At 42.3% G+C, this 21,498-nt stretch overlaps 1 protein-coding gene across 1 annotated transcript in view; it reads right to left on the bottom strand.

The window, feature by feature from the left end:
* The window catches only part of LOC113566366 (BTB/POZ domain-containing protein 7-like), a 43,411-nt gene that overhangs the window by 2,330 nt on the left and 19,583 nt on the right, over positions 1-21,498 (bottom strand).

Below are 21,498 nucleotides of genomic sequence, written 5' to 3'. Positions count from 1 at the left end.
GGCATAAAAGCATCAGGACTGGACGGGATATTCCCAGCCATGATGCAGTTGACCAAAGAGGTTATCACCCCATGGCTCCTCGCAATATACTCAGCATGCCTAAGCACAGGCTATATCCCCATCCAATGGAGAACCTCGAGAGTTGTCTTCCTCCCTAAGGCAGGAAAGTGCAGCCACGTGAGTCCCAAGGACTACAGACCGATAAGCCTTACCTCCTTTATACTAAAAACACTAGAAAAGCTGTTGGATTTGCACATCAGGAATGAGGTAGAGGGACTGATGTCAACAAACCAACACGCCTACACTAAAGGGAAATCAGTGGAGACGGCACTACACTCGCTAGTAGCCACCATCGAGAGCGCCCTTCACAACAAAAAGTATGCTTTGGGAGCATTTGTGGACATCTCAGGAGCATTCAACAACGTGGCCACAACCGCAATAACAAGTCGCCTAGAAGCGAATAACAACACCCTGCAATCAACGTCTGGATCAAAAACCTCCTAAGTTGCAGACGGGTGCAATCGGAGTGGGGCACTGCTTCCATGGTAAAGGGGGCACACAGAGGCACACCTCAGGGTGGAGTCCTGTCGCCACTACTGTGGAATCTGGTGGTCGACGACCTCATCAAGAGATTTGAAAGGAAGGCCCCAAAGATAACAGCTTATGCAGATGACATAAGCATACTTATTACGGGTGTATGTCCATCGACCCTCAGCTCCTTAATGGAACGTACACTCAGGGAGATACGTGAGTGGGCGGAAGAGGTAGGACTCAGTATCAACGCGGACAAGACGGACCTCATCCTCTTTACCAAGAGGTACAAGGTACCGATATGGACCCCCCCGAAAATTGACCAAACTAGGCTGACCCCAAAATCACAGGTGAAATACCTAGGCACAGTACTGGACAGCAAGCTGGCATGGAGGCCCAATGTAGTGGAAAGGGTGAAGAAGGCTACCATTGCGCTTTATGCATCCAAGAAGATGCTCAGCAGCACATGGGGCCTGTCACCTGCTCTAATGCACTGGATCTACATCTCGGTGGTGCGACCAACTCTGCTGTATGGAGCCTTAGTGTGGTGGCAGGCTACTGAAAAGAAGACATACCATAAGCTTATGGAGAAGACTCAGCGACAGGCTCTGCTCTGTATTACAGGGGCGCTGAGGTCAACCCCAACAAAAGCACTCGAAACCATACTCGGAATCGACCCCCTGGACATTCAAGCTCGCCTGATTGCGGGAAAGGCAGCACAACGCCTCATAGCATCAGGAAATCTATCGCCACAAGGATACGGGCATAGTTCAATCGGCAGGGAAATGACCAGATCAACTGACTACATGACCCCCCAAACTTGCCTTGACGTCAAATCAACCACATCTCTGGGACCTGAAGACTGGAAGATTGGAAGGGACCAAACTGAGCACCTCAATATATACACAGACGGCTCCAAGATGGACGGAGGAGTAGGAGCGGGCCTATACTGCACAGACCCCGAGATAAGGCTGTCGTATAAGCTACCCGACCCATGCAGCATATTCCAGGCAGAAGTTTTTGCCATCGGGAAAGCAGCGGAGGTCGCTCTCCTCACAGAACGAGCACACGATGCGGTCAACCTATTCGTCGACAGCCAAGCGGCGATAAGATCCATGCAGTCGTCCGTGGTCAGTTCCAGAAGTGTCTTGGCGAGCAGGGAGGCATTAGACATCCTAAGCACGACAAAGACAGTGCGGATCTATTGGGTTCCCAGCCACCAGGGCATCGAAGGAAACGAAGCGGCGGACGTACTAGCTAAGGAGGGCGTCGGGCTGGAGAATAGGAGAACCGAGAACGTGCCTGTCTCCCTCAGAACGCTGCAAGGCGATCTAGAGAAGCAGGCTAGAGCACAGACTGATAGCAGGTGGAGGAGTACCACCACCTGCAGAACCTCGAAGATAATGTGCAAGGAGCGCAACGAGAAACTTAGCCACTACCTACTGCACCTACCACGAAAGGACTGCAGACTGATGGTGGGAATACTAACAGGTCACTGTCTGGCGGCTGCACATGCAGCAAAGCTAGGCATCACCAACAGAGACAGTTGCAGGAAATGTGAGGAACCTGGGGCTATCGAAACCCTGGAACATCTCATCTGCAACTGTCCGGCTCTCTCAAGGGCAAGGAGGAGATACCTGGGCGCCCCAGTGTTGGCATCACTGGAAGATGCCTCCAAAAGGACGCCTCAGGAACTGCTGGCCTATGCTAAAAACACCTCGATTCTCGGGGACTTTTTAAAACCACATTAACACTCCCGCGACGGTTCATACACCCCCCCATCCGGATAACTAAGGGCCATATTGGCCTATGCGCGGCCCCGCTGAGGGCCGTCCGGGTTAACCTAACCTAACCTAACCTAAGTCAGTATGGCTCTCCTCCGGCAGACGCCGCTAATATTAAACGACACGACAAAGAGTGCGTGCGAGAGAGACAGAAAATCAGTCTGAGCGTGACGTGGAGCGCTGCGTAGCCACTGCAAATTAATTTGTTGCTTTTGGCTATACAAATTATCCGATCTGATCCAGATCCAACAATCTGATAGATATGGTCATTTTCTATGATTGTGCGTTTTTAGTTTTCTCGAATCTTCAATATTGTGAATGCCACAGATTTTCCTCTTTTGTGGGGGCGGAAGGGGTTGTGGCGAAATTTTGACACTAAATGGTCAAGGTCCGATATCACAGGAGTATGGAGACTAAATTTGGTTTCTCTTGCTTTTATAGGTTCTGAGATCCTTGAAATCACATTTTGCAATTGGCAAAACCGACCATGAAACCGTTTTTGGTTTTCTCGAATCGTCGAAATTGTGGATGCCACAGATTTTCGCTCTTTGTGGGGGCGGAAGAGGGCGTGGCGAAGTTTTGAAATATTCTTGTAACAGTGACATATCACAGAAGTCTGGATCCGAACATCGTTGCTCTAGCTCTTATAGTCTTTGAGCACTAGGCGCTGAAGGGGACGGACAGACGGACGGACGGACAGACGGACAGACAGACATGGCTCAATCGACTCGGCTATTGATGCTGATCAAGAATATATATACTTTATGGGGTCGGAAACGATTCCTTTTGAGTATCGGGTATAAAAACAAAACACTAGTTATTAAAACCATTCAAAAACATACCTGCTTTAATTTTAGACAAATAAGACCCTACCAATCAACTTACATACACACATATATATAAAACAAAAAAGAAAAAACACAACCACCAATAACCATGTATAATACACACACTATATCCGACAACTGTCTTACACACATTGTAATTGTAATTTAGAATTTCACACTTTACACAAATCGCGATATAAAAAAAAAAACAAAATAACGAGCATCGTTAGAATCAAAATCACAGTCCTTTAAAAATTATACTATATTAAAAAAAAGGGGCAGAAGTAGAACAATAGGAAAACAACTTTCAGGAAAAGCAGGTGAATGTCGAAACTAGGCAAGGACAAAAGAGTCCCGATCACCAGGAGCAAATCAAGAAACAAGACCACAGATCCTAGAGAAGAGAACCTAGAAACAGAACAGATAGTAGCCCAGACAGGAATACACAGCTTCAATATGAATTCGTCTACAGATTCGTCCCCATCACCCTCCACCATCATCCCAACAAGCGCGGGGGAGATATTGACATCCCTGCGAGTACCGGACGGAATACGACTACTGCACGACTACGACGGAGACACAAAAAACAATTGCACTCATTCATCAACAATGTTGAGAAAATTTTAATGCTCGTCAGAGGAACGGACCATACACCAAATGCCCAGTTCCCCTTGAGGGCCATCAGGAACAAGATAGTGGGTAAAGACGATGCCTAAACTGCATCAGACCCCGGGCTAAACTGGGACGAAATTAAAGAGACCTTGACCATCAACTTCGCCGATAAACGAGACCAACACGCGCTGTTGATCGAACTCCACAGCCTAGTAACAAAGAAGTTACCAGTGGACAAACTTTATAAGCAAGTGACAGAAATAAAGTCGGCATTATACAAAGCCGCAGACGCTCTCGAATCAACTCCGATCATGGCAAAAGCCGGGAAGGCAATTTTCAGTGAATCCTGCATACAAACCTTCCTGACTAGTCGCCAAGGACAAGTAGGTACAGTCGTAAGAGCCATGGAACCAACCTCACTACAGGAAGCTCACAACTTAGCGACCCAAGAACAAAATGTTCTCGCACTAAAAAATGACACCATAACAAAGACTACCAACGCTGTTACCAAGGAAGTTAACACCAATCCGAATACTTACAGTAACAATAATTACAACCCCAATCAACAAATGAACAATTTTAGACCGAGAAATAATTTCGCACAATATAACAACAATAGATACAACCAAAACAGAAATTCTCAGGCCAATCAAAGAGGGTATTCTAACTATTATAATAGGAATTTGAACTATCGTCAGGGACAACAAAACTAGTATACAGACCCTAGGAGCCAACCTGGTAAAAACGTACCAGCAATCATGCCACCCCCGGGCCACATGCCACACCGGACCACGACCAGATAGAGATACAAACATCAATCCCTATAAAGACGGTACTAAACGTACACCATGTTAAAAGTAGAACGGAACTACAAATATTCAAACAATTCAATGACAATAGAAAATTCCAGTTCATGATATTCCATTTCCACGACTACTTCCATGGTCTTATAGGAATAGACATTTTAAGCAAGTTAACGCCATTATCCACATCCCAAAACTCATATTAAAGACAACTAGCTTCGATGCAGATTAACTCAGCCACAGAGGTCCATGTCATTGAAGAAGAATCAAGAACAATTATCAACATCCCAGTCAGCGTTCAGTACGGCATATTCTCATGCGAGTACGTTCAAATAGAATAGAAATTCAGAAAAAATTAATCAAATTACTTGACCAAAACATAATCAAACATAGCAACAGCCCGTGGAGCGCTCCAGTTTTCTCGATATCCAAGAAAATGGACGCATCCAACAAAAAGAAGTGGAGGCTAGTAGTCGACTACAGACAACTAAAGGAAAATACAGTTAAAAATAAATTCCCAATGCCCAATACGAATGAGGTTCTAGATAAGATAGGCAGAGCAAGGTACTTTACAGCGTTAGACTTAGCAAGCGGATATCATCAAGTAGAGATGGACCCCAGAGACACACAAAAGACGGTCTTCTCAGCAGAAGGAGGACATTTTGAGTTCGTCCGCATGCCCTTTGACTTTACCAACGCTCCAGCAACATTTCAAAGAGTCATGGACAATGTCCTCGCTGACTTAACTGGTATATGCTGCCTCATCTACTTGTATGATATCATAGTATTCTCCACCTCCCTGCAATAACACATAGCCAACTTAAGACAAGTGTTCGATAAAGTCTCCAAGGCTCAGTTCAAACTTCAAGCCGAAAAATCCGAATTTCTTAGAAAAGAGATCGAATTTCTGGGACACATTGTCTCAGAGGAAGGGGTCAGACCCAACCCCAAGAAGATCGAGACGATAAAGTCATTCCCAATACCAAAAACTAGGAAAGAAATCAGATCTTTTCTGGAACTACTGGGGTATTATAGAAAATTTGTCAGAGATTTCGCCAAAATTACAAAACCACTGACAATTAAACTAAAAGGGAAAGCACCCGTAAGAGTGGATGATGACTATAAACAGGCGTTCGAAACATGCAAAACACTACTATGTGACGACCCAATATTACGATACCTAGATTTTACAAAACCCGTTATTCTTACTTCAGACGCTAGTAATGTAGCCATAGGAGCATACCTATCACAGGGAACACCAGGGTCAGACACCGGTCTATTCGCCAGCAGAACCTTATCGGACACGGAATCAAAGTATTTCACGGTCGGAAAAGAATTGCTTGCGATCATTTGGGCAACAAAATACTTCAGACCATATCTATTCGGTAAAAAATTCACGATTCGTACAGATCACAGACCCCTAACATGGTTAATGAATTTTAAAGATCCTAACTCCAAACTAGTACGCTGGAAACTACAACTATTAGAATACAACTACGACGTAGAATACACAAAGGTCTCTCAAAACATAGTAGCGGATGCTCTAAGCCGAGTAGCCATAGAAGCGAACACAATTAACGTCAATATGACAAACCCAAACGAAGAAAACCATTTCAAAGTATCGGAAAATCCCTTGAACACCTTTAACATACAAATCATATTTGTAATAGGAGAAAATCCCTCCACAAATATACATGTACCCTTCAGAAACAAGATAAGAAGAATAATTACAGAATGAGACGACAAATGAGACAAAAAATCTCACAACTCATCAACAACTGCGACATTTGCCAGGCTTTAAAGTATGACAGAAGCCCACAAAAAATTAAATACATAGAAACAGAATCTCCTCCATGCCCACTAGCGATAATAAATATCGATATCTATACCATAAATGGCAAAACCATACTGACAATAATGGACGAATTCTCGAGATTCGCTTCAGGATATATAATCCCAGCCAGAGATGCCTACACACAACTAGAGTCCTGAGAACATTCATTAATACACACGGAATCCCAAAACAATTGGTATTTGATCACGGTCCGGAGTTCTTAGGAAAAATCTGAAGAGATTTTTGCGATCAATTCAATATACAAATGCACGTAACTACGTTCCTACAATCCTCGAGTAATTCCTCAGTGGAAAGACTCCACACGTCCTTAACGGAAATTTACCGAATCATACCCTTAGACCATGACGACATACTCTCCGAAGCCCTGATCACATACAACAACGCTTTCCACTCAGCTACTAAACTATCACCGTACGAGCTTTTCCCTGGATGGACTCATACGTTTAACAGAGACATGCGATTCAATAACGAACACGAGTTCCTCAGAGAGCTCAACGCGTACAGAGAAAGATTATGTACACAAGTACAGGAAAAAACCCAGAACCAATAAAGGACCAGTAACATTATACTAAATGAAGACCGCCAAGAACCAGTACCGACCAAAACAGACGATATAATGTTTAGAAAAGAAAACAGACGAAACAAATTAACACCTAGATTCACCAAACACGTGGTGCTAGATGACCTCGGAACAAAACTGATCACTAACAAAAATAAAAAGTTAAAAGACTCAAGAAAAGCGACTCAAGGGAACTTGGACGCAAGCGACGCAGAGAAAATAATAAATAAATTCGTTACAATAAATAGAGCCGATGAGGAGATTACAGCTAACATTAAACAACAAAGCCTAGTAAATGGGGAAACGACAATTAGGTTCAGAAACATAACAGACCATATTAACAAAGAGCAGGAAACATTCAGTAGTATTATAAATAATTATAAAAACGATGTTTATTTGAAGCTCTCACAAGAGCACAACGAGATACACTTGTTACAATACATAAGTCGCATCAAGTTCAATATCGACGTGTTGTCAAATCACCTGAATAATATCGCAGATATTGAAATTAAAGATCATTCCTCAGAAGAATACGTTGTTCAACACTGGTATGGCGCGTACCTAAAAGGCGACGGGAGTTAAAATTCGCATGGAAACGCTGAAAAAAAGGGAAGAAGAAGCTAATTCCGCCATGCGGGCTGGAGTAAAGATGGCGGCAAAAACGGCTCCGCATCTTTTGGCTTCTAAACTGCTGTGCAAGAAATCAAACATGTCGACGAACGTGTCGACAAATATGTCCACGAACATGACAACAAGCATGACAGCAAACATTTCTACGACGAAAGAGAGAGAGAAGACTGACGCGGTTTGTGTGGCTTCCGTGAGTACGAAAAACGGAAATAACCGTAAAATCATCGCTAACAAGTATTATGAGGGGCATAAAGGCCCATACATTGTTTGTATCGACAAAATGAGTGCGAATAATGCCAGAATTGCTATAAACCAGTTTGATCTATCCGATCTGCTGCTGAAACAGGGCATTAGCGATATCAAGGAGGTTGCTAGAATGGGCGATGGCAGGTGCAAGATTGTGTGCGGGTCGGCGGAGTGTGCAAACGGTCTAGTGGAAAACAGTGTTTTCGCTGCTCAAGGGTACTCAACCCGAATCAATTTTCTATATTCTAAAGTAGAAGTGAAACCTTTTGTTCAGCTTATTCAATGTTTCAGGTGCTTTAGGTTTGGCCATCTGGGGCAACATTGGAAGAGTGGAGCGAAATGTTTCAAATGCGGACAAGATCACAGCAAGGATATTATCTGCTCAGGGCTGGCCTGTGCAAACTGCAAGGGGGAACATGCTGCCACCCACCCGCAGTGTGAGGCCAGGAAAAAAGCGTACGTCATTCAAAAGTTTATGACACTAGAAAACCTAACTAGAGCTGAGGTCAAGGCTAGATATCCGATCCTTTTTGATAGAACTTCCCCCAACCTAAGGGATCAAGTGGAATTTCCCAGACCCAGTTGGCAATCTAGCCGCTCCCCTGAACTCCTAAATAACAGCTCAGAGTCCGCCAGGGAAGTTCATTCTGTCACCTCTATCGCGGAAGTGACCAAAACCAATAGGGTAGCCGCCCGGAACGCAGACGCGGCCAAGGCAGCAGCCAACATGACAGAGTGGAAGAACTCAATAATCTCAGACTGCGTCCAAATGAGCGAGAAATTTGTTAGATCTTCATCCGTGGCTTCTTCTCTGGCCCAGGATAAGCTAAACGCACTAGGAGCCAAACTCACAGCGTTCCTGGTTGATCCAAACAACATAGTAAAGGGGATTCTATAGCGAATAAATTTATTAAGGAAATTAGAGAATTTGTCAATGCTTCCAACGCAGAACTAGATAGGCGTCAGATTGCCCAAGGGATGGCTGTTGGTTCTCAAAACATCCAACAATGAAGATTCTCCAGCTAAATATTCAAAGTCTGACACACAACAACAACAAACAGCTCCTCTCAATGTTCCTAGACAACAACGCAATAGATATTGACATCCTCTCAGAGATTTGGGTGCTGAACAACGCGGACTGCAGCATTTTAGACTACAACTTTGTCTGCAGGCCCAGAGAGGACGGCTACGGTGGGGTTGGCATTTACGTCAGGAAAAACATTAAATTCAGCATTTTAAAAATAGAGAACGACTTGGAAATTTTAGGAATAAAAACATTAAACCTCAAGAGCAATTTCAATATTTTTAGCATATATACACCGCCATCAACAACAGTTTCACAGTTTAAATCGGGCACAAAAAAGGTTTTCGAATTCGCGGCTTCGCTTGACATACCCTCAATAGTGGGCGGGGACTTCAACGCTAGGTCTTCTATCTGGGGAGATCCGATCTGCGATCGCAAGGGTCGCAACATTGAGAAATCCACCCGAGAGGCCGGATTTATCTGCCTAAACGACGGTTCCCCAACCTTCTCCAGGAGCCCATCTCAATTCTCTGTTCTTGACCTTTCTTTTTCGAACTTTAGAAATGGAACTATTAACTGGCAAGTCCTTAAAACAAAAATTACGAACAGCAACCACTTCCCAATTTTAATATCAGTGCAAGGCCTAAATGCCCCCTTCCAAGGCAAGAAGATCCTTCACAACAGAATTGCCCGGATTCTGGGTGCAAGTGACTTCTCAAATCTGGAGGAGCTCAATGAAAAAGTGAAATCCCTGACCTTAAAAAACACGGTCACATTCCCAAGCAAGAACAAGTACGTCGCTAAGAAATGGTGGAACGAGGAAACGGAAAAACTTTTTCGCGTGAGAAACTCTTGCAGGCAAAAATTCTACCTCACCAAAAAATTGGCTGATGCCAGAGCAACCTTAGAAGCTGACAAAAATCTACAAAATCACGTAAAAAATCGTAGAAAGAGCAACTTTTCCAAGTTTATAGAAGAGGTCTCTTCATCGCCCTCTATGTGGAGCAGGGTGAAGAACATACAAAAATACGGTTAAATCAAATATGTAGGGAACAAATGGACGAACGAAGATGACAAAAACTTTCTCAATATGGTGAAAGTGACCCCATCCACGTCAAACAGTAGGCCCCCTAAGAAAATTCCTGCCCCTTTGTTAGGACCAGACGACCCGGAACCCCTGGAACTGGAAGAATTCCTGGCCTTCCTAAAAACCAGGAACCCCAATTCGGCTAGAGGCCCTGATGGCATTTCGTTCAGGATGCTTCAAAAGCTACCAAGCGGGAAAAAACAAGACATTTTTGAAATTATAAATAAAGTATGGCTGAGTGGCGTCATCCCTGAAGTCTGGCGCAGGATAAAAGTGGTACCCATCCCCAAGAAGAATGCAGATCCTAGTTCCTTCCAAAACCATAGGCCGATTTGTTTGATTAACACGCTGTTCAAATCCATAGCGGGGTTGATAAAGTTGAAGTTGGGCGAGCGCATAGCAAACTGTGACCTGCTGCCGGACAGGTCCTATGCCTTCAGGAGAAACAGGTCCACGGCTCTTTGCATCAACGACCTTATCAACAAAGTTCTGGCGCTGAAGGCGTGGGGTTGTCAGGTTGTCGCGGCCTGCCAGGATTTACAAAGAGCGTTCGACTGCGTAAGAGTGGACACACTCAAGCACAGGATGAGGGATATGCGGTTCAATACAAGCCTCACGGCTTGGATCTCCAGATACCTTAACAGACGAATCCTCATAAAGGGCAAAAGCGTGGTAGAGGTGAACAGAGGTGTTTGCCAGGGTAGCTGTCTCAGCCCAACCCTTTTCAACCTTTACACAGCCGAACTACATGATATTAACAGTCATAACTGCTTACTGTTTCAGTATGCTGATGACTTTTTCATAGTTTGTTTCCATAAAGACGTATCCATTGCGAAACGGGTGCTGGAAGACAGTATAGATAAGTTCGAGGAAAATGCAATAGGCTAAACCTGTCATTCAATCCGGTGAATCAGCCTCTGGTCACATTGATCTGGCCATCTCGGAATCGAACAGAAACTGTGCGTTTCTCAGATTAGTCAGTGGGTGTCACTATGGTATCAGCCCTAAAAGAGGGCTTATATTTTACAAGTCATTCGTCAGAAGCAGGCTAGAGTACGCGTGCTCGTCATTCTGCAACCTGTCCAAGTCTGCCTTGGCCAAAATCAAATCCCACTGCAACCATCACCTCAGAAAGTCGCTGGGTCTGATAATCTGCACTCCCGTTCCTATCATATATCAGATGGCAGGAGAACTTCCCCCGGACTACAGGATGAGATTCCTGGCGGCGAAACAGTTGGTTAAGGTGTTTGCATTTAATCTCCCAGCAAGTGAAACGGTGTCAGCAAAAAGGGATTTAAACACGGGCTACGCTAAGGCATATCGGGAGTTTGGCAGCATAATAGATAGAGTCGAGGTTTTCGAGAACACATCTTCGTTTTGCACTAAAATCAGCTCCGACTTAGATTTTTTCAAGGGTTCTGCGGCCAACAAGCACGCTATAGACCAGGCAGGTATCATGCTGCTCCACGGGGAAAAGAAGGATCAGCTGACAAAAGTTGGTTTTGAAATCTATTACACAGATGGGTCAGTCGCAGATGGGCATTCCAGCGCCGCTTTCCTGCACGATAGGACAGGTTTTTTAGATAGCTATTACACACACAAAACCCTTTCCTCGTTGTCGGCCGAGCAGCTTGCTTCCGAGAAGGCCATGCTATTTTGTACAATTTTCCTCGTGTCGCGCTCCTGACAAACAGCAGAAACGGGGCTCTCATTCTGGCGAAGAACATTCAGGATAACTCTATCGCCTACAAAATCAGAGAAAAGATCCAACAAAATCCACATCTAAGAACTGTAGAGGTTCACTACATTCCCGGACACGCTAACATCCCTCAGAACACTTCAGTTGACGCAGCAGCCAAGGAAGCCCACAGACGAGGAAAATACACAGTGGTTCAATGGAACCTTAAAGACGCTATGTGCGAAATACACAGAATCTTAAAAGCAGAATGGGAGAGAGAATACGCCGAGTTTGCTGGTCTCAAGCACCGAAGTTACTGCTCGCTTTTTCCCTCAACATCATCCAAACCGTGGTTCCTAAATAAAACTAAGCTTAAAGCCATTGACGCTAAAAGAATCAACAGACTGCTTAGTGGTAACGCATTCGATAGGCACACTCTCGCCAAAATGCATGTAGTTCCTAGTAACATATGTGATACATGCGATAGTATCGATAACGCCTCGCATTTAATTTTCTATTGTACAAAGTACAACACAACAAGGCAAAACTTCCCATCTCTAAGAAAATATAATCAGGCAGGCTCCGTTTTTCATTTACTTTTGCGGATTACGTTTTCAGCCAAAACGTTTCGTTTTCGTTTTAAGGTGTTCCATTTTTCACATATTTTTTTTATCGATATGTTACATTTTGAAGTCCGAATTAAATTGGGCGGGAAACAGCTGTGCTCACCCAGATGTTCTGTTAAGCACATGTTACAAGCACAGTCTGAGCTGTTACATGCACATTTGTGCTGTTATACGCAAAAATTTATTAATTGCCAACGTTCCGATAACCAAATCGGAATGCGTCAGCTGCTTACACCAAAACGAAATTTGTTGTTGCTGTGGCCAATTTTTTCCGAACCAAATTTTAGGTTGGGTTAAAATAAAATTATTTATAAAGAAAGCACAAGTTAAATTACCCTGATATAGGTATCAAGTTTATGTTAATGCATCAATAAGTCATCTATTTTTTTCCTTTTGCAATTAAGGTTCGTTTTGTTGTATAAAAAGCCGTTTACTTTTCATTTCGTCAACGAAAATGTTTTCGTTTTGAAAACGAAGAAATCTTGCGGAATGGGAAAAAGAGAGCCCCAATTTATGTGATTTCAAAAGTAAATCGGAAAACTTTTGTGAATGTGAAAAACGGAGCCTGGCTGAATGATATTTACAAATTCTTTGAAAAAGAAAACATCAGCGCATACCAAACACTAATTGACTTAATCGACGAAATTGATGTAAAGCTATAAACAGTACTCCAACATCTTCTAATCTTTGACTTGGCAATTTCCACCTTCAAAAGGCGGGCGGCCAAATAATCCCACGCTACTCACGGGTAGCATGGTAACTTAAAACCTAAAAAAAAGAAAAAATAAATAAAGATCATTCCTAAATTTATACTATCTAAAGATCAACTGCAAATAATAGAACAAATATTGATCAATAAAAACTACTATGTGGAATCAGAGGAATATTGTATAGAATCCTAAATCTAGAAACCACTGCATCAACCAATATGTTTGAAAATTATAAATTAGAACAATTAATAACACCAAATTTTTAATGTTACCTAACTACATTGTTTAAAATAAGAGCAATAGGATTAAAATCACAAATAATAATTGTATTAGAATGCACAAAGATTATATTTTCCGACGCGTCGGTTGGTCAGGAATTTTGTAAAGACTGCTTGGAAGGGATCGTTCAGCAGAAAGCCTTGTCGTGCGAAGCAAAATAGACTGGAGGCGAGGAAATAATAGTACAAATCGAATATGGAAACGTAGTACTAATCAACGCGATTAACACATCAATAACACCCTCCTGCGGATCGAACTTCCCATTCACCGGAACAGCTATAATTAACACCCGTAACTGTTCCACCCAAATCAACAATCTAACTTACGGAGAAGATTCATTACAGTTCACGGAGGCATTAACAATTGAGCTCCCACCGTTAATACTGATAAAGATCAACAGAACGAATCAAGAATTGAACCTACATTTGAACTACATCTGTACCGTTTAAAAAACTCCATGAGGATAGGGGACTTAAAAAAAAACAACAGAAAACTACCTCACTTACACATATTCATGTCTATTGATGGCCACAATCGTCATAATAATCATTAGTCTATGGAAAAGAAGGACGATCATAATACATACATATAGCTACAACGGATTAAAACTCCACTGGAAAAGGACCACCACGGCACACGGATATAGACATATACATAACTCCCGCAACTTCCCTCGGGTGCAGCAGTAGTGCCAGCCTTAACGCACTGTTGGAAATCCTATGCATCCGGTTTCTGCCTATCTGCAACACCTCGGCTTCCGTAACCTCGCAGATGTCGCTCGGGCTATGCTCGATCCTTAAAGAGGTAGTGATCTGCCGTCCTCGAGGAAACAATGCGTCGACTATTCCCTCCAGTGCACAGTGGTTGCCATAGGCCCATAGGCCAAAAATCAAAAAAATCAATTAGAAAATATTTTGACAACATGTCCATATCGTCTCATAAATGTCCAAACTTCTTTGTGGCAAACCGGATTTGCAACGGGACTTTTAAAAAATAGAATTGAAATAACGAACACGTGTTCATTTTTGCGACGCGTCTCTGCTTTTTATGCTTTTTGTCAAAACAAAAGCGCACTTCAAAGTTATTAATCGTTTGGCAAAGTGTTCGAAGATTAATTATTTAAAATGGATTTTGTAGTTGACGGTATTTAGTTAAAGAAATTATTATTGTAGCATTAATATAATTCATTAAATCTTTTTTGTGTCCTTTTAACCAACTTAACTGTTTTTGTGTATTTTGTGAACGTCTATTTTATGTTTACTTAATATTTTAGTTATGTTACCCCCAGATGCCCCCATTGTGAGTGTTATCACTGTGTTTGTCAATGTTTTTAGGAAATAAAAATGAAAAGTTTAGCTGCTGATAGTTGCTGATTTGCGTATATTCTTAAATAAACTAAAGCGGTCTGACTATTTTTCAAGAACAAACAGGCAACGCAATCAGCTGCTATTCTTTTGTTTATTTGATGTTGCTGTCGTTTTCGTTTGTATATTCAACTTTTTAAATATTATTGTTTATAATTTTGTCTTCTTGTGACATTTTACTATTCATTGTAAAGGAGATTCTCATAACTGTGTGTTTTCACGCATGCACATCTTTGATCTTTGGTGCCAAGAAAAGGGCACGAATGTCGAAAAAATGCAAGACATAAATAATTTGCTGGAACTTAACATAATAAGCAAAGGCTACGAAGTCAATACGGTTGACCTTAAGAAATGCATTCAGTACATTTGCAAAAAGATAGTTGCCTACTGGACTCAATACAAAAGAATTAGAAGTTCAGTTGTACAATACCAATCTGAATGGCTAAAAACTAAAGAATTGATTGCCCTGAAGCCTACTGGTAGTGCTCAACAAATTGATCCGAGTTCTAGTCGTGGACGGCCCACAATGGATTTTGCTGAGTCCTCAAAACGGACGAAACGTCACCGAATAGCCCTGCTACAAAATCATGATGAGTCAGCAGCTTCTGTTTTCCGCTCATCTGATTCTTAGTCAAAACTTTATGCCACTGAAATAAATATTGAAAAAATCTTGTCGCTTTTCGTGGACATTGGATTGTCCAAACACCAATACTTGGTCTTTAGATCATTTATCAATTCAGAAGTTTCCTACAACTTATTGCCAAACTATAAAAAAAATTCTTACATTTAAAACATTGAGATATCCAAATAATATTGTTATAGACGAAACATATGCAGAAGTGGAACTAGAAAGTCTATTCTTCTTCTTCAAAAGACTTTAATTGAAGAACGTTTGGATGAAACAGAAAAAACCCTAGCATTAATTGGAAAATGGGGATTCGATGGCAGCACTGGTCACAGCGAGTATAAACAAAAGTTTGCCAATTGTATTGATGACGAGAAAAGTTTATTTGTCACATCGTACGTCCCACTTCAGCTTGTAACCGACTCTAAGATAATATGGAAAAATCCCAGGCCATCGTCTACCCGATATTGTAGACCACTCAGACTTAAATTTAAAATGGAGACCGCCGCACTTTCCGTCGAAGAAGAGCTCTACTTCAAGGAGAAAATAGCTGACTTAAAGACAACTGAGCATAAAATTTGCAATACAAAATTACATCGGGTTATCACCACTTCATTCATATATCCGGTTCTTTGAATATTTCTTGCACATTTCGTATAAACTGGATGAAAAGTTTTGGCAAATACGATCGGTAGATCTCAAGTCTATTGTGTTAAAGAGAAAAAAAAAATTCAAGCGGAGTTTCGCGAGAAAATGGGGTTACTTGTCGATAAGCCAAAGGATGGAGGCAGAGGAAACTCCAACGATGGAAATACTGCCAGGAAATTTTTCAGTAACCCAAGCTTAGCATCTCAGGCATTGTTGAATAAGTGATTGCCCGATGCGCTACGATATTGCAAGCCTTAGCATCAGGATACAAAATTAATATACACAAATTCGACAAATACGCACTAGATACGGCTAATAAATTAATTGAAATGTATCCATGGTACTATTTTCCTGAACCAGTGCTTACAATTTTAATTCATGGTCCCAAGGTAATAGAGCACGCTTTGGTTTCGATTGAAGAGCTCTCAGAGGAAGCTGCAGAGTCAAACAATAAAGAGATAAAAAAGTGCCGTCTGTATGATTTATTGGATGATGTATGTTAACCTTTTTTGTTATTTCTTTTGAATTTTCGTAATTTTTATTATCTTATAATTAAATTACATTTGCTGTTATATATGATTGAACAATTTTTTTTTTAATGATTTATGGCGGGTGCGGAGGGGGTAGTGGAGTTTCTCTTTCACAAATATTAACTGTATGCTATCTAAATTCATCTCTAATACCCAGAAACAAATCTCAGTGCTCTATCTTTACGGGAAGTATTTTTGGCCACCAGCCCCTTATAAGCGCAACCACTGTGCAGTGGTACAGGGCCAGTTGGGGCTTTAGCCCTACATAACCCTCCTATACGCGCTTCCCCAGGGATCATTTTCGGCGACAACCCACAGCTTGAAGAAGCATTCCCTCTTGATGTCCCGGTCTTTAGTTCTTTCCTCGCCGCTTTGTAGGTGTTTCTGCATTGGGCCAAGCGCGGTGTGCTTCTGGCTCACTGGAGCAGACTTCTGGAGCGGAGGGCAGGTTCTGCGGAAAATCGCAATCTCTTCACTCCACCAGAAATCTGGATCCTTGAGCTTCCGGAACGACCATCTCGGTAGCACGCTCTGGTCGCAGGCGCCCAAGGAGCATAGTATGGTCTCGTGATCGCTGGCAGTGTGCACGTCGCTGATCCTCCATCGGGCCAGGCCAGCGCGCTGATGGCGTAGGTGAGATCGATGATAGACGATACACCTGCCCTGCAAAAAGTATGTTGGGACCCTTCGTTCAGAAAGACGACGTCCAGAGAGGCAAATGCCTCCAGCACCACGCTGGCTCTGGCGTTGGTTCAGGACGACCCCCATTCCTGGTCCCAGGCGTTGAAGTCGCCCCCGACTACGACGTTTTTCCGTCCCGCAGATCGCAGCTCAGCTCGTCCATAATGCGGCTGAAGGTCTCCAGAGAGCGGCTGGGTGCCAGGTAGCAGCTGTAGATCCATATGCCGACTTGGCGCCTCAACGCCACAGTCAGTGAGCCGCCTTGCTAGTAAGGTCCGTTGCCACCTTGTACAGTTCGCTTATAAAGTTCGTCCACTGGTAACTTCTTTGTTACTAGGCTGTGGAGTTCGATCAACAGCGCGTGTTGGTCTCGTTTATCGGCGAAGTTGATGGTCAAGGTCTCTTTAATTTCGTCCCAGTTTAGCCCGGGGTCCGATGCAGTTAAGGCATCGTCTTTACCCACTATCTTGTTCCTGATGGCCCTCAAGGGGAACTGGGCATTTGGTGTATCGTCAGTTCCTCTGACGAGCATTAAAATTTCCTCAACATTGTTGATGAATGAGTGCAGTTTTTTTTGTGTCTCCGTCGTAGTCGTGCAGTAGTCGTATTCCGTCCGGTACTCGTAGGGATGTCAATATCTCCCCCGCGCTTGTTGGGATGATGGTGGAGGGTGATGGGAACGAATCTGTAGACCAATTCATATTGAAGCTGTGTATTCCTGTCTGGGCTACTATCTGTTCTGTTTATAGGTTCTCTAGGATCTGTGGTCTTGTTTCTTGATTTGCTCCTGGTGATCGGAACTCTTTTGTCCTTGCCTAGTTTCGACATTCACCTGCTTTTCCTGAAAGTTGTTTTCCTATTGTTCTACTTCTGCCCCTTTTTTTTAATATAGTATAATTTTTAAAGGACTGTGATGTCGATTCTAACGATGCTCGTTATTTTGTTTTTTTTTTTTATATCGCGATTTGTGTAAAGTGTAAAATTCTAAATTACAATGACAATGTGTGTAAGACAGTTGTCGGATATAGTGTGTGTATTTCTTCTTGGACGTTGACATGCAATGACTGCATCTTTCAAGAGGCGATGCAGCTACTGCACCGTCAAGTGGCCCGTGTGAAATCAGCAGAAGGCTGTTACGCGCGAATCCCAGGCAAAACGCAGCCCTCCTCCCGCCCAACCGACCGAGGGGCGCTGCCGCATGACGCGCGGTGCGTAGCCGAACCAAACGCGAACATGCAAGAAAGATAGATATTAGACTAACATTCGAGGAAAATTAGCACTAAACTTACTAAGAAACTAAGCATGCAATCAAAATACAAATACCACTACAGTTACTAATTAGAAAGGTGTGTAAGGATTAATAATTTAATAAGAGGAAGAGAATTAGTGTTGGATATAATATGGTAGAGGGAATTATAATCCGAGCATAACACCCTAAACGGTTAATGCAAGGAATAATTCGATCTACAAAGTGGAAGGAACAACGGTATAAAATTTCTAGTCAGTCTAATAGGAATCGTGAAGTTTATGCGGCTCAACAGATCAGGGCGTCTTTGTCACCCCTGATCAAGTTGTGCATAAATATCAGACCAAGCATTTTTCTACGGTTAACTAAGGATGGGAGGTTTACTAATAGTAGTCTACTAGAGTAAGATGGGAGTCTTACACCCGCCACCCAGTTAAGGCCCCGCGGAGCAAAGAGTAAAAAGTTTTTCTGTACTGTTTCTATACGGTCCTGGTGTACTTTGTACTGAGGGCACCATACACAGGAGCCGTATTCTAAGATCGAACGAACAAGCGAGGTATAGAGAGTCTTTGTTATATAGGGGTCGTCAAATTCCTTTGACCACCTCTTTATAAACCCAAGCACGCCCATGGCCTTATTTACCATGGTAGAAATGTGTTCGGAAAACTTTAACTTGGGGTCTAACATAACACCCAGATCATCCACCAGGGTAATTCTCTCAAGAGAACCACCAAATAGGGTGTAGGGAGCCAACAAAGGGCTAGAACGATGAAATGTCATAACTTTGCATTTCGAGGCATTAAGGTGTAACAAGTTTGCACAACACCATGACTGAAAGCTATTGAGATCGGATTGCAAGAGAGAATGAAATGAAATGTCCTTGTACTGGACACAGAGTTTAACATCATCCGCATACATAAGTACTCGAGAGTATGTTATAAATAGTTATTGGTGGTTGCGTTTTTTTTTTGTTTTATATATATGTGTTTATATTAAAGAAGGTATGTTTTTGAATGGTTTTAATAACAATCTGTACGATTGTAGGATTACAGACGATCTATTGTTTTGTTTTTTTTTTATACCCGATACTCAAAATGAGTATTGGGGTGTACTAGATTTGTGGTGAAAATGGATGTGTGTAACGTTCAGAAGGAATCGTTTCCGACCCCATAAAGTATATATATTCTTGATCAGCATCAATAGCCGAGTCGATTGAGCCATGTCTGTCTGTCCGTCTGTCCGTCCGTCCGTCTGTCCGTCTGTCCGTCTGTCCGTCCCCTTCAGCGCCTAATGCTCAAAGACTATAAGAGCTAGAGCAATGATGTTTTGGATCCAGACTTCTGTGATATGTCACTGCTCCAAAAATATTTCAAAACTTTGCCCCGCCCACTTCCGCCCCCACAAAGGGCGAAAATCTGTGGCATCCACAATTTCGACGATACGAGAAAACTAAAAACGCAGAATCGTAGAGAATGACCATATCTTTTAGACTGCAGAATCTGAATTGGATCGTATAATTATTATAGCCAGCATCAAAAAAACAATTTCATTTTTTCTCGCCCTGTCTCTCTCTAACACACACGTAGCATAGGCGGCTTTGCTTAGAGTAAAACATTAGCGCCTAGATCTCAGAGACTATAAAAGCTAGAGCAACCAAATTTGGTATCCACACTCCTAATATATCAGACCGAGACGAGTTTGTTTCAAAATTTCGCCACACCCCCTTCCGCCCCCGCAAAGGATGCAAATCTGGGGATATTCACAAATCTCAGAGAGTATTAAGGCTAGAGTAACCAAATTTAGTGTCCGTACTCCTGTTAGATCTCACTATAAAACGTATATCTCAAAATTTCGCCCCACCCCCTTCCGCCCACACAAAGGACGAAAATCTGTTGCATCCACAATATTGCAGATTCGAGAAAACTAAAAACGCAGAATCATAGATAATGACCATATCTATCAGGTTGCTGAATCTGGATCAGATCAGATCATTTTTATAGCCAAAAGGAACAAATCAATTTGCAGTGGCTACGCAGCGCCCGACGTCACGCTCAGACTGATTTTCTGTCTCTCTCGCACGCACTCTTTGTCGTGTCGTTTAATATTAGCGGCGTCTGCCGGAGGAGAGCCATACTGACTTAGTATCGGGTATAACCGTAGAGTTGCGGTGTCCGCAGCAACTCACAACGTTCCCCCTCGTTTTGATTATTTAGATGAAGAGTTACTATTTCGTTGTACTTTGTAATGAGGATTTCAGTATGTTTTACTATTGTACGCGTTGTGATAGGCACACTTTTATTTAAGCATTTGTATGATTTGTCAAATTCGGTTCTATTGTTTGAAATTTTGCTTACTATCTTTTTCCATTCCATAGATATTCGGATCTACTTTATTATTATTAATTAGCATTTTTTTTTTTTAATAATCTTCATTTATATATTCTGGGTGTATCTTTTCTTAAGATGATTGTTATGCATTGTATAAAGTTTAAGAACAAGCATTACCGAAATTAAAATGATTATTATTAATAACTGAGTCCATAGACGTCCTATGTCGGGCGCTGCAAATTAATTTGTTGCTTTTGGCTATACAAATTATCCAATCTGATACAGATCCAACAGTCTGATAGATATGGTCATTTTCTATGATTGTGCGTTTTTAGTTTTCTCGAATCTTCAATATTGTGAATGCACAGATTTTCCTCTTTTGTGGGGGCGGAAGAGGGTGTGGCGAAATTTTGACACAAAATGGTCAAGGTCCGATATCACAAGAGCATGGATACTAAATTTGGTTGCTCTTGCTCTTATAGGTTCTGAGATCCTTGAACTCACATTTTGCCATTGGCAAAACCGACCATGAAACCTGTGTGTTAGAGAGACAGAGCGAGAAAGAGTGAAATTGTTTTCTTGATTCTGACTATACTAATTATACGATCTGGTTCCGCACTCTAGAAGATATAGTCATCTTCTACGATTCTGCGTTTTCAGTTTTCTTGTATCTATGAAATTTTGGATGCCACATATTTTCGCTCTTTGTGGGGGCGGAAGAGGGCGGAGGGTGGAAGGGACGGACAGACGGACGAACGGACGGACAGACAGACAGACATGGCTCAATCGACTCGGCTATTGATGCTGATCAAGAATATATATACTT

This window comes from Drosophila persimilis, unplaced genomic scaffold (genome assembly GCF_003286085.1).
Source record: "Drosophila persimilis strain 14011-0111.01,24,50 unplaced genomic scaffold, DperRS2 tig00000677-arrow-arrow-pilon, whole genome shotgun sequence".
In the NCBI taxonomy this organism is placed as follows: domain Eukaryota; kingdom Metazoa; phylum Arthropoda; class Insecta; order Diptera; family Drosophilidae; genus Drosophila; species Drosophila persimilis.
Note: the sequence above shows the minus strand (reverse complement) of the source record. Positions and strands in the feature narration are given on the sequence as shown.